We start from the raw sequence: 13,995 nt of genomic DNA, 5'->3' as shown, positions 1-13,995 counted from the left end.
TCAAAACCACAAAGAGATATCACTTCACACCTGTCAGTAGGGCTGTCAACAAAAAGACAACAAATAAAAAGTGTTGAGGAGGATTTGGAGAAAAGGGAACCCTTATACACTGTTGGTGGGAATGTAAGTTGGTGAAGCCACTATGGAAGACAGTATGGTGATTCCTCAAAAAGGAATTCAAATTCTAAAAGATATATGCACCTTGATGTTTATTGTGGCATTATTTACAATAGCTGAGATATGGAAGCAACCTAGGTGCCCATCAATAGATGAATGGATAAAGAAGATGTGATACACACACACACACACACACACACACATGCACTAACACACTGGAATACTGTTCAGCCATAAAAAGATGAAATCTTGCCATTTGTGACAACGTGGATGGACCTTGAAGGTATTATGAGAAGTGAAATAAATTAGATGGAAAAAGATAAATACTGTATTATTTCACTCAATATGTGCAACATAAAAATCTAATGAACAAACAAACTAAATAAATGAACAAACAGAACCAAACACATAGATACAGAGAACAGAGTAGTGGTCACCAGAGGGGATGGGCGAGGAAGAGGGCGATACGGGTAAAGGTGGTCAACTGTATAGTGATGGATGGAAACTAAATTTTTGGTGGTGAGCACGTTGTAGGATATACAGAAGTAGAAATGTAATGTATACACGAAACTTATACAATGTTATAAATCAATGTTACCTCAAAAAGTACTTAGTGATAGGTTAAAAAATTATAGGTTGTGGGCTTCCCTGGTGGCGCAGTGGTTGAGAGTCCACCTGCCGATGCAGGGGACACGGGTTCGTGCCCCGGTCCGGGAAGATCCCACATGCTGCGGAGCGGCTGGGCCCATGAGCCATGGCCGCTGAGCCTGAGCTCCGCAACGGGAAAGGCCACAATAGTGAGAGGCCCGCTTACCGCAAAAAAAAAAAAAAAAAAAATTATAGGCTGTTTCTGTGGCATGCAAAATGAAGTAATAAAGTCACTCCAAAAAAGTTTTAGGCAAAATATAAATGTAATCACTAAGTCTATTTTCAAAGACAATAGCAATCATTCTATCTTATTTATAAAAATGGATGAATAGAGGAAAAATCTTGATACAACAAAATTATCCAGAGAACTATACTGTGAATATACCAAGCATATGTACCATGCAATATGCTATGAATGACAAGCATATTCTTACCATATATGGTAGGAATATATCAAGAATATCAAGTAATGAGATTCAGTCGGTCTGGAGTAGATCCTGAACAACTATATATTAGTAAAACTACATGAGTATATTGTTGTAGTTTATCTTATGACAGGGCCGAAAGTAAGCTCATCACACGAGATGAATGGTGCCGAAGCACAGCAGTAGAGGGCTGCCGCTCGCTCAGGCAAAACAGCTCCGTCTGTCCTGCTGTGGTAGCTTTTATTAAAGCATTATCTAGGTTTACATTTTAAGACTTGTTTTCTTAACATTTCAGAAGTGCCAAAGCAGCAACCTATGTTTTTATTAATTATAGAAGCAATAATTGGCTTTCATGAGCACCTGCCGTGCTTCGTCCTTGAGCGCAAAAGCAGCACAAGTTCCCACCATTATTCTGATTATACTGAAGTAGCACAAGGACATTTCCTTGCGTTTCCACCCCTCTGATTATACTGAGGACATATCATGGATCAGTGCCCAGAGCACTCAATTCTTCTTCGCAGGCCCCCGGTTTGCCGGGGGCGGCGCTCAAAGCAATCAGGACTGTTTGCAGTTCTGGCTTATTCGCCAGCCCCCAGTTTGCTGGGGCGGGGGGGGCTCATGGGTCACGTCTCCTTTCCACGTCCTCAGTTATTCCACTACAGTATATGATGGGAATCTCTAATTGAAAATTACTACCCTGGATCATGCTAGATTGAAATTAAAGAAGTAAAAGATGATCGAGTTAACATTTAAAGCAAATAACTAAAGTTAGGATTGAAAACCTATACCATCATTGTCAAATATCATGCAAGGAACCACTAGGACCAACGTCTTCTATATGTTATTTTAGTCAGGGGAGTATTATTAAGACACCAATGGAAAATATCCAGTTATCTATATATGTAAATAGATTTTCCTGTGACTGGTAGAGGTACGTACAGTCATCACAATGACAAAGCATCACGTTTACAGAATGCTGTCAGGGTGTGACTATTCAGTATCAGAATCTGAACATCCCAGTGGGGACCGTCGTCACAGCAGCCACCCCAGGATGTTCTGACATTTCCCACAGTGACACTGACATTGCTCAAGAGGGTTCCAATCGTCTGATGGGGTCATGGTCGTATCCTCTAGCAGAAGATGGATTCTCTCTTAGGACGCATCCAAGTCTGGTGAAGAAGGTGAAGATAATATGTCTGGATAATGTAATTTGGGGCCCAAAATGATGTGTGATTAAAAGTTTTGATCCTCATTTTCTGGTGTGACTAGTGAGTTTCCGTTGAAAGCAATTTTGAGTCACGGCAAAAATATTTCAGTAAGTGCAGGGTTTCCCAGTAACCTGAAGGAGGAAGACCAGACTGAAAAGAGGATCCAGGGGCCTTCAAAGGAAGGAGCGTGAAAGGAAGAAGGAGAGGGAGACAGAAACATTTGATGAGGACTGTACAAGACATGAATTTGAAGCAGAAACAGACATTCTGAAATTTCCTAATTTAAAACTGCAAGATGAGCGGTGGAGAGAGTGGATGCCATTGAGACCCACGTGTGGTTCAAGATCAACAGGAGGAAATACCTCCAACACAAAATAAAATGTAAAGAAATAGAAATCATTTGGGAAAGCCAGAGCCTGGAAGTCAGCCACAGGAGACCTAGGACATGAACAAGAGTAGTACCAGAAAGAGCGAAGATTATCATACTAGGTGAAATTAAGTAAGACAGAGAAAGACAAATGTCGTATGCTATTGCTTATATGTGGAATCTTAAAAAATGATACAATTGAACTTATTTACAAAATAGAAAGAGACTCACAGACTTAGAGAATGAACTTATGGTTACTGGGGAGAATTGTCGGGGGGAGGGATAGATTGGGAGTTTGGGATTGACATGTACACACTACTGTGTTTAAAATGGGTAAGTGTCCATCAACAGAGGAATAGATAAAGAAGATGTGGTACATGTATACAATGGAATATTACTCAGCCATAAAAAGGAATGAAATTGTGCCATTTGCAGAGACGTGGATGGACTTAGAGACTGTCATACAAAGGGAAGTAAGTCAGGAAGAGAAAAACAAATATCGTGTATTAACACATATATGTGGAATTTAGAAAAATGGTACAGATGAACCTATTTGCAAAGTAGAAATAGAGACACAGATGTAGAGAACTAACGTATGGATACCAAGTTGGGGAGGTGGGATGGATTGGGAGATTGGGATTGACGTATGTACACTCCTGTGTATGAAGTAGATGGCTGGTGAGGGCCTACTGAATAGCACAGGGGCAAAAAAGGAAGGTACAATCTGTTTGCCGGAAATATATTAAAATGTAATATATGTGTTAAAATGCGTTCCAGTATACATTAGGTGCAGACAAATACTGTTTGATTCCAGTTATACGAGGTACCTAGAATAGTCAAATTCATAGTCAGAAAGTACATCGGTAGATGCCAGGGGCCAGGGGGTGGGGAGGGTGGGGAGAGGGAATGGGAATTAGTGTTTAATGGGGACAGAGTTTCAGTTTAGGAAGGTGAAACATTTGGGAGATGGTTGACGGTGAGAGTTGCACAACAATGTACATGTACTTAGTGCCACTGAAATGTACAGTTAAATATGGTTAAAATAGTATGTTTTAGATTATGTGAGTTTTAGCACAGTAAAAAAATTTTTTAAAAAATAAAATGGATAACCAACAAGGACCTACTGCAAAAATAAATAAAAAGCGTGAGGAGAAAACAAAAGCACGAAGAGCAGGAGAAGAGAACTCATGACTAAGAGAGAGCAGAGGGCCCTCCACTTGAAGGTGATGCTGCAGCCTCCCCTCCAGCCCCTCAGCGCCTGACTGGGCAGGAAAACCAGAGGGTGCTGTCTGAGGACCAGAAACTAGGCAAGAGTCCCTGCAAGATGGAAAGCAGAAAGGGCTGGTTTGAAGGAGGAACTGAGCCCTGGTGTTGGCCAAGGTGGGCTCAGCTCTCAGGGCCCTGCAGGCCCAGATGGGGCATTCGCACTGCAGGAGGGGCCCTGGGCAGTGATTTGAAGCAGCCTGGCAGCTGAACCCCCCACCTCCATCCTGCCCTTAGTCCCGGCGGTGGCCCACAGAGGGGTCTTCCCTGGGAGAAGCGGTGAGTGTGAGCTGGGTTGGGGGCGGGGCAGGCCCCCGAGAAACCTGGAGCAGGCAGACCCTGGCAGTCGGCCTCAGCCCTAGATGCACAGCAGAAGCACCAGGGGAGCTGTTAGTACCAGGAGATGCCAGGGCCTTAGCCAAGATGGGCTGAATGGAAATCTCTGGGTGGGGAGGCCCCAGGGGACTTTAATGTGCTCCTAAAGCTGAGAACCACTTCTGTAAAGGAAAACCTTGTCAAACTAGTGACGTCAGGAATTTTAAACAACCTCAGAAATAGCCAGGAGTTGTGGAAGGCCATATGGGAACAATGACATATGTGAGAATATCCATTCTGGTTTGGGGATATGGAGAAAAGGAGGGAAATACCAATGTTCTGAAGGTCTGGGCTCAGTGAGGGGCAGGGGAGGTAAATCATTTTGTTGGGGATCGTTCATATTATGTAACTGTGATTTATTAAGAGAGAGCTGTGAGTTTTATGAACAGAAAGGTAAGCAATAGTGAAATAGAAAAGCATTTCAGAACATCTAGATTAGCAGAACGGGGGCAGAGCTGAGGAAAACAGAATGGAGACAAACTTAAGTCAGCAAAATGAAGGGAAGGAAAAACATGAGAGAAGACAGACGAGCTCTAATGAATTAATATGGTAGAAAGAGTCAAACCAACTCTATCAGTTGTTCTAAAAAATTTGGAGAGGCTGAAGTTTCCTAGCCTGGATTCTTGAATAGTTGCTGTACAGTTGATGAGAAAGGGGTGTTAGATCTCCAGTTATGTGAATTGTCTGTTCTTCCCTTTAATCTGGCTAATTTATGCTTCATACGTTTTAAAAGCACAATCATATTTATGATTATGACTTTCTAATGAATTGACCCTTTTATTATTATCAAATATCTTTTTGAAATCCCTGGTAATACTCTTTGTCTTTTTATCTGTATATTATGATTTAAAAAAAAAGCTGTTTTAAAAAGATGTTCCAGACTTCTTATGCTTACTGTTTGCATGGTATATCTTTTTCCATCCATTTACTTTCAACTTACCCATGTAGACAACATAGAATTAGATCTTGTGCATTTTTTATTCATTCTGACAATCTCTGTTGTCAACTGGACCATTTAGTTTATTAATATTTAAGTAATCGTTGAATTAATTGTGTTTAGATTTATCATTTATTACTTGTTTTTTATTTGTCCCCTCTCCTTTTATTCCTCTATTCTATGTGCTTTTGCTTTGTTTTGGGTTATTTGGATGTACTTTAGAATTCCCTTTTATTTTTTGGCTTTTTAGCGATAATTCTTTCATTTTTTTTGTAATGCAAAACTATTTTTGGTTGCTCTAGTGATTGTAGTGTACATTTTTAGTATTTCACGGTCTATAGTTAATCTTATAACACTTTATAATATGAACAAACATTGCAATCATACATATCCATTTACCATCCCCCATCCTTTGTGCTATATGTATCATGTATATTACATTTTTGTATATCATCACCTCAGCTATACAGTATTATAATTTTTGCATTGAACAATACTATGTATTTTTTTTTAAAAAGAGTAAATCTAACCTTTTACATTTACTCAGACAATTTTTTGACACTTTAAATATGTTGTTTCTTTCTGTCTTCTGGTCTTCATTGTTTCTAATGAGACATGAAGATTACTTGAATCCTTGTTCCCTGTATGTAATATGTCATTTTTCTGTGGTAACTTTCAAGATTTTCTCTTCATCTTTGGTTTTCAGCTGTTTGATTATGGTGTACCTGGGCATAGTTTTCTTTCTGTTTATCCTTATTGGGATTTGCTGAGATTCTGGAATCTGTAAGTATATATGTCTTTTACCACATTTAGAAAGTTTTCAGCCATTATATTTTCAGATATTATTTCTGCCCCATTTTTTCTCATCTCCCCTTCTGACACTCTAATTACATATGGTAAGTCTTTTGTCATTATCCCCTATTTCCCTGAAGCTTTTTTTATTTTTTAAAAATCTTGTTTCTCTCTGGTCTTCAAATTGGATAATTTCTGTTGGTCTATCTTTAAGTTCACTTATTTTTTCTTCTGTCATCTTCATTCTGCATCCAGTCTAGTGAGTTTTAAATTTCAGATATTGTATTTTTTTGTGTTATAGAATGTCCCACTTGTTTGATTTTTATTTCTCTGCTGAGATTTCTAATTGTTTCAGCATCGTATGCATATTTTCCTTTACATCTTTGAGCACAGTTATAATAGCTGCTTTAAAGTTTTGTCTGCTAATTCCAACATCTGGGTTCTTCCTGGATTGGTCTCTATTTATTGTTTTTTCTTTTGACGATGGGTCACATTTTCCTGTTCTTTATACTTCAAGTGTTTTGGATACTTGGAGACAGTGAAGGTTGTGTTGTGCAGACTGTATTTTGTTACATTCCTCTGAAAAATGTTGATTTTTTGTTTGTTTGTTTCAGTAGGCATTTACTTTGTCGTACTCAAACTGCAAACTCTATGTTTCTAGTAGCAGCTTAAATCTGAGTTGAGCTCTTTTTTCTTTAGCTGAAACCAGTCCCATACACACATTGTTCTGGGCTCAGCTGGAGATTTTGACAGAGTTTATAAACAGAATTTGGGGCTCCCTCCATCTGCCTCTCACCTGTCCAGGATTCTGTCCTCATTTTCTAGGGGCTGTGGGTGCCCCGAGTTCTGTTTTTTTGGATTTTTCAGGCAGAAAACCTGTGGGTTTACTGTTGTGGTTTTATGTCTCTCACAAGATTTGCTTTTTCTCAGGCTTAAGCCCTGAGAACAGCAACTCACCCAGTGCCATTCTCACTTTTTTTTTTAACCATTTTTCAAAAACTTTACTGTTCAGTAGTGTTAAGTATATGTACATTGTTGTGCGAAAGATCTCCAGAACTTTTTCATTTTGTAAAACTGAAACTCTATACTCGTACAACTCCTCATTTCTCCCTATCCCCAGTCCCTGGTAACCACTATTTTACTTTCTGTTTCTATGAATTTTTCGATTTTCGATTCCTCACATAAGTGAAATCAAACAGTATTGTATTTTTGTGACTGGCTTCTTTCACTTAGCATAATGTACTCAGGGTTCATCTATGTTGTAGCATGTGTCAGGATTTCCTTTCCTTCTTTTTTAAGACTGAATAGTATTCCATTGTATGTATGCTCATCCATTCATCCACTGATGATATTTGAATTGTTTCCACCTCTTGGCTCTTGTGAATAATGCAGCTGTGAACCTGAGTGTGCAAGTCGTTCTCATCTTTTAAATCAACTTCCTCTTGAATCTTCTTACTTCGGTTCATTCTCCTCTTGTTTTTCCTTTACTTCTGTTTTAAAGAAAATTTATTTTAAAAACTTCACCCAGAGTTTATAGTCATTATTTTTTAGAGAGTTTATAGGATATTACTTGCCTACACTGGAATTGGAGTTGTCAGTGGTATTAGATTTTAACATAGATTGAGACATATGTTATTTATAACAATAAAACAATAATTCAAAGAAAACTGGAAATGAAGGGCATAAACAAACAAAAAGAAAGCTGGAGTGACATTAATAATATTAGATATAGAGGAATTCAAGACCAAAAGCATTAACTAGGTAAAAGAGGTATTATGAGAAATTGTAAAAATCTATAAAGAAAATATAGTAGTCATGGATCTTTATGGATCATACTACATGGCAGTCAAATTCATAAATCAGAAACTCCTAGACATACAATGAAAACTTGTTAAAAACATACCTTTCAATAAATATATTGTACTTATTACATATCAGGCACAATTTACAGCAAAAAAACAAATGTAATCAGCCAACTTAATTTTTAAAAGTTTAAAAATTAAAAAATTTTCTTCTAGCTTTATTGAGATATAACTGCAGCGCTGTATGTATATAGCACTGCAGTTTAAGGTATACAGCATAATGATCTGACTTACATATATCATGAAATGAAGTTTAGTGACCATCCATCATCCTGTACAGATACAAAATGAAAGAATTAGAAAAAAAATTTTTTTTCCTTGTGTGAGAACTCTTAGGATTTGCTCTCTTGACAGCTTTCGTATATAACACAGAGCAGTGGTAATTATATTTATCATGTTGTACAGTACATCCCTGGTACTTATTTATCTTGTAACTGGAAATTTGTACCTTTTGTCTACCTCATCCAATTCCCCTCTCTCCACCCGCTGCCTCTGGTAACCACAGACTTTTTTCTATGAGTTTGTTTGTTTTTGAAGTATAACTGACGAGCAACACTATGTTAGTTCCCGGTATACAACATAATGATTTAATATTTCTGTACATTTCAAAATGGCCACCATAAGTCTAGTTACCATCTGTCACCATACAAAGATATTACAGAATTATTGACTGTATTCCCCATATTGTACATTTCATAACAGTGACATTTATTTTGTAACTGAAAGTTTGTATCTCTTAATCTCCCTCACCTATTTCTTTCCTCCCTCCATCTCCTTCCACTCTGGCAACCACTCTGTATTTATGACTCTGTTTCTGTTTGGTTATGTTTGTTCATTTGCTTTGTTGTTTAGATTCCACATTTAAGCGAAACCATACAGTATTTGTCTTTCTCTTTCTGATTTATTTCACTTAGCATAATACCCTCTAGGTCCATCCATGTTGTTGCAAATTCCATTCTTTTATAAGGCTGTGTAATATTCCATATATATATATATATGCCACATCTTCTTTATCCACTCGTCTATTGATGGGCACTGAGGTGGCTACCATACCTTGGCTATTGTAAATAATGTTGCGATGAACATTGGGGCATATATTTTTTCAGATTAGTGTTTTCATTTTCTTCAGATAAATACCCAGGAGTGCAGTAGATGGATTGTGTGGCAGTTCTACCTTTAATTTTTTGAGGAATCTCCATAATGTCTCCTCTAGTAGCTGCACCAATCTACATTTTTATCAACAGTGCATGAGGATTCTCTTTTCTCCATATCCTCACCAATGCTTGTTATTTGTTGTCTTTTTGATAATAGCCATTCTGACAGGTAAGAGGTGATATCTCATTGTGGTTTTGATTTTCATTTCCATGATGATTAGTGATGTTGAACATCTTTTTATGTGCCTGTTGCCCATCTGTATGTCTTCTTTGGAAAAATGTCTATTCAGGTCCTCTGCCCATTTAACATTTTTTTATGTTGAGTTATATGAGTTTTATTTTTTTTTAACTTTTTAAAGAAATGAATTTATTTTATTTTATTTATTTTATTTTTGGCTGTGTTGGGTCTTCGTTGCTGCACCTGAGCTTTTCCCTGGTTGTGTCAAGCGGGGGCTACTCTTCATTGTGGTGTGTGGGCTTCTCATTGTGGTGTTCTCTTGTTGTGGAGCACAGGCTCTAGGTGTGTGGGCTTCAGTAGTTGTGGCATATGGGCTCAGTAGTTGTGACACACGGGCTTCATTGCTCTGCGGCATGTGGGATCTTCCCAGACCAGGGCTCGAACCCATGTCCCTTGCATTGGCAGGCGGATTCTTAACCACTGAGCCACCAGGGAAGCCCATGGGTTTTTTAATTTTTATTTTTTGGCCGTGCCATGTGGGTTGTGGGATCTTATCAATAGCCCCCCGACCAGGGATCAAACCCATGCCCCCTGCAGTGGAAGAGTGCAGTCCTAACCACTGAATTCCCTATATGAGTTCTTTGTATATTTGGATATTAATCCCTTATCAGATGTAGTATTTGCAATATCTTCTTTAATTCGGTAGGCAGCCTTTTTGTTTTGTTGATAGTTTCCTTTGCTGTGCAAAAGTCTTTTAGTTTGATGTAGTTCAGTTTATTTATTTTTACTTTTGTTTCCCTTGTCTGAGGAGACAGATCCAAAAAAATATTGCTAAGACTGATGTCAAAGAGCATACTGCTTATGTTTTCTTCTAGAAGTTTTATGGTTTCAGGTCTTACATTTAAGTCTTTAATCTATTTTGAGTTTATTTATTTTATTTATTTATTTATTTATTTTTTGCGGTACGCTGACCTCTCACTGTTGTGGCCTCTCCTGTTGTGGAGCACAGGCTCCGGACGCGCAGGCTCAGCAGCCATGGCTCATGGGCCTAGCTGCTCCACGGCATGCGGGATCTTCCTGGACCGAGGCACGAACCTGTGTCCCCTGCATCGGCAGGCGGACTCTCAACCACTGCACCACCAGGGAAGCCCTGAGTTTATTTTTGTATATGGTATGAGAAAGTAGTCCAGTTTGATTCTTTTCCATGTAGCTTTCCAGTTTTCCCAACACCATTTATTGAAGACACTTTTTTTTTCCTTATTGTGTATTCTTGCCTCCTTTGTCATAGGTTAAGTGACCCTAAATGTGTGGGTTTATTTTCAGTGTCCCTATTCTGTTCTATCAATCTGTATGTCTGTTTTTGTGCCAGTACCATACAGTTTTGATTTTGTAGCTTTGTAGTATAGTTTGAAACTAGGGAGCATAATACTTCCAGTTTTGTCTTTCCTTCTTAAGATTATTTTGGTTACTTGGGGTCTTCTGTGACAGCAAACAATTTAATAGACATGTATAGATATATGTATACACACAAGAATAAGAATATATTAGACAGATATTAATAGAATGTATTCTTCTCTTACACTTATTAAACAATTTCCAAATCTATTACGTTCTTGGTCACAAAGGAAACTTTCATAAATTTCAAAAAGGGATGATTTTATAGGATACATTTTTATCCCAAGTATAGAATTACAATCTGGAAGAGAAATATCATAAAAACTTAAGAAATAAATATATGCCATTTCAAATAACTCCATATCCAAGGGAAAACAAAACTGATATTACAAGTCATCAAATAATAAGCAAAAGTTATTATTTCATACACAAACCCCAATATACAGCCAAATCTCTATACAGAGGAAAATTGTTAACTTTAAATATTCTTATAATTAAAGCAGAAAGGTAAAAACTTAGTAAAATAAATATTCAACTTATAAAATTAGGAAAATAGAAAAAAAAGAGTAGGCAGTGAATCAATAAAAAGAAAAACCAAGATTAATTTAATACAAAAGAGAAAGTGTGTGTCTGTGTGCCTCTGTGTGTGCATATATGAATACAATTTATATATAATTTGAATATATACAACTTGAATACATTTATATGTAATTTGACTATATATAACTTGAACAGACAAATGAAATAGATGAAATCCCTGACCAGTTGATATATTACTTAGAAAACTTTCAGTTATACCTAGATCAATTTCTGTTATGAATTCAGATGGGAAGTCTAAATAATATATTAGCAAACTGTATCCAGCAATGAATTAAAGGTAATACACCAAATTAGAGCAGAATTTTTTCTATCAAAGTAGTTCATTACATGAACTTATTGATGGAGAAAAACTGTAAGATTGTGTCCATAAATACCAAGAAGATATTTGATATAATTCATCAGACATTCCTAGTTAAAATAAACATGGATTAAAATATAAGTAGAAGGAAACTGAGTAAATATTATAAAAACCAATTATCAAAAGAAAACTGTATCCTAATGAACCATGAAATACTGAAACATTAAAATCAGAAGAAAGATAGGCATGCCTGTCATCACCATATTATTAAACATTGTTTTAGAAGCTGTAGTTATTACAAAAAAGTAAGAAAATGAAATATCTCATATATATGTAGCATATATGAAATATAAAAATTATCTTTATTTGTGTATGATGTAATTGTATGCCTAGAAATCTCAACAAACTCCAATAAAATCCATTAGAATTATTATTATAGTTTATTAAGTTTCTGGATTAAAAAAATGCAAAAATTAGTAGCTTTTATTTATAACAACTATAATGGATAGGAAGTTAAAATGTAAAAAACATATCTCACTCACAATGGTGATAAAAATCTCTAAAATGTTTAGGAATAAATTTATCTGAAAGACACCAACAAATATTAAAGTAATGGAGAGACCTATGATGCTCTGAGTAGGATGACCTAACAATAAGAAGTGATAATTCCTAAACTAATAAATATATTTAGTGCTATTTCAATGAAAAGCCTATTTAATATTTTTGACACTAGGAAAAATGATCTTAAAATGAATTGGAATAATACATGTCTGAGAAGAGCCAAGAAAATTTTGAAAAAGGAGACTTTGTGTAGCAAAGTCTTGCCTTTCTGAATATTGAAATTTATGTTAAAATCTACAGTGATAAAAGCTGTATATTGGCATGGGAACTGATAAATACATCCATGGATATGTTTATATATTTATATATAGACTAGTGTGTTAACAGATCCAAATGCATACATAGAACTTTATAAATGACAAAAATAACATCTCAATTAAAGGGAAAAATAATGGTACGGGCATAATTTGTCATCTATCTGGAAGAAAACAGAGCCCTACTTTATAGCATATACAAAATTAGATTCTAGGTGGGTTAAGTCTCTAGATGTTAATAATTAATACAAAATAATAGAAATACATTTCAGAGAATAAAACTTAGATAAATTTGTGTATATAAAGGGCGACAAAACAAAACAAAAAACCCAACAAAATTTGCAAAAAGTTATAGACTGGAAAAAAACCCTTGCAACCTGACAAAGGGCTAATATTTCTATTGTATAAAGAACCTCTAAAAATTGATAATAAAACACAACTCGTAAAAATGGGCAAAACATATGAAGGCATTTATCTGAATAGCAATTGTAAGTGGCTAAAACTCATAAAAAATATGCCTTTCCTTTCCAGTAATGAGGAAAACGTAAATTAAAACAAAAATGAGGGCTTCCCTGGTGGCACAGTGGTTGAGAGTCCACCTGCCGATGCAGGGGACGCGGCTTCGTGCCCCGGTCTGGGAAGATCCCACATGCCGCGGAGCGGCTGGGCCCATGAGCCATGGCCGCTGAGCCTGCGCGTCCGGAGCCTGTGCTCCGCAACAGGAGAGGCCACAACAGTGAGAGGCCCGCGTACCACAAACAAAACAAAACAAACAAACAAAAATGAAATTCCATTTTCTCCCAACAGGTTGGCAAAGATTAAAAAGGGCAATCATCTTCATTGCTCATAGAGATAAAGGAAAAGGGGCCAGGCACATGTTACGATGGGAATGTAAATTTCTACAATTTCTTTTTTAGAAAGAAATCTAATCCTCGCCACCATTTTATTCATTTTAATATAACATTGTTTGTACAGGCACAAATGTGTGAACTTTCTGAAAAACCATCAAGTGGGAAATATTTGAATAAGTTGTTATATATTTAATATTAAGCAGATGTTAATAACAGTGAGTTACAACCATATGAATTAATCTGGACAACTGTACACGATGTACTAAGCTAAAAAATCAAATTGTGCATAGTATGTTCCCATATCTGTTTAAAAAAAACACAAAAATGAAACAAAAATAGCCTCTATGTATGTATTAAGGTAGAGTTAGGTACATATAAAATTTTTAATATTGAGTATCATAGAAGCTTGGAACTGGAAATTGTGTATATGACTTAATTATTTCCCGCGAGCTTGAAGTGCCTTTGTAATAAAAATCACCGAATCCTACCCCCACCCCATTTTTACTGATATAATTGAAATATAACATTGTATCAGTTTAAGGGGTACAACATAATGATTTAATATATGTAGGTGGTGTGAAATGATCTCCACAATAAGTTAACATCCATCACGTCACATAGTTACAATTTTTTTCCTTCTGATGAGAAAA

At 36.5% G+C, this 13,995-nt stretch overlaps 1 protein-coding gene across 1 annotated transcript in view; it reads left to right on the top strand.

Moving 5' to 3' along the window:
• SH3BGR (SH3 domain binding glutamate rich protein) overlaps positions 1–13,995 on the top strand; it is a 36,241-nt gene that overhangs the window by 20,584 nt on the left and 1,662 nt on the right. The gene's annotated exons all lie outside the window — the stretch shown is intronic.

Source organism: Delphinapterus leucas, chromosome 4 (assembly GCF_059928025.1).
Source record: "Delphinapterus leucas isolate spDelLeu-1000000601 "Yukka" chromosome 4, BTC_Dleu_Yukka2, whole genome shotgun sequence".
NCBI classification, from domain to species: domain Eukaryota; kingdom Metazoa; phylum Chordata; class Mammalia; order Artiodactyla; family Monodontidae; genus Delphinapterus; species Delphinapterus leucas.
Note: the sequence above shows the minus strand (reverse complement) of the source record. Positions and strands in the feature narration are given on the sequence as shown.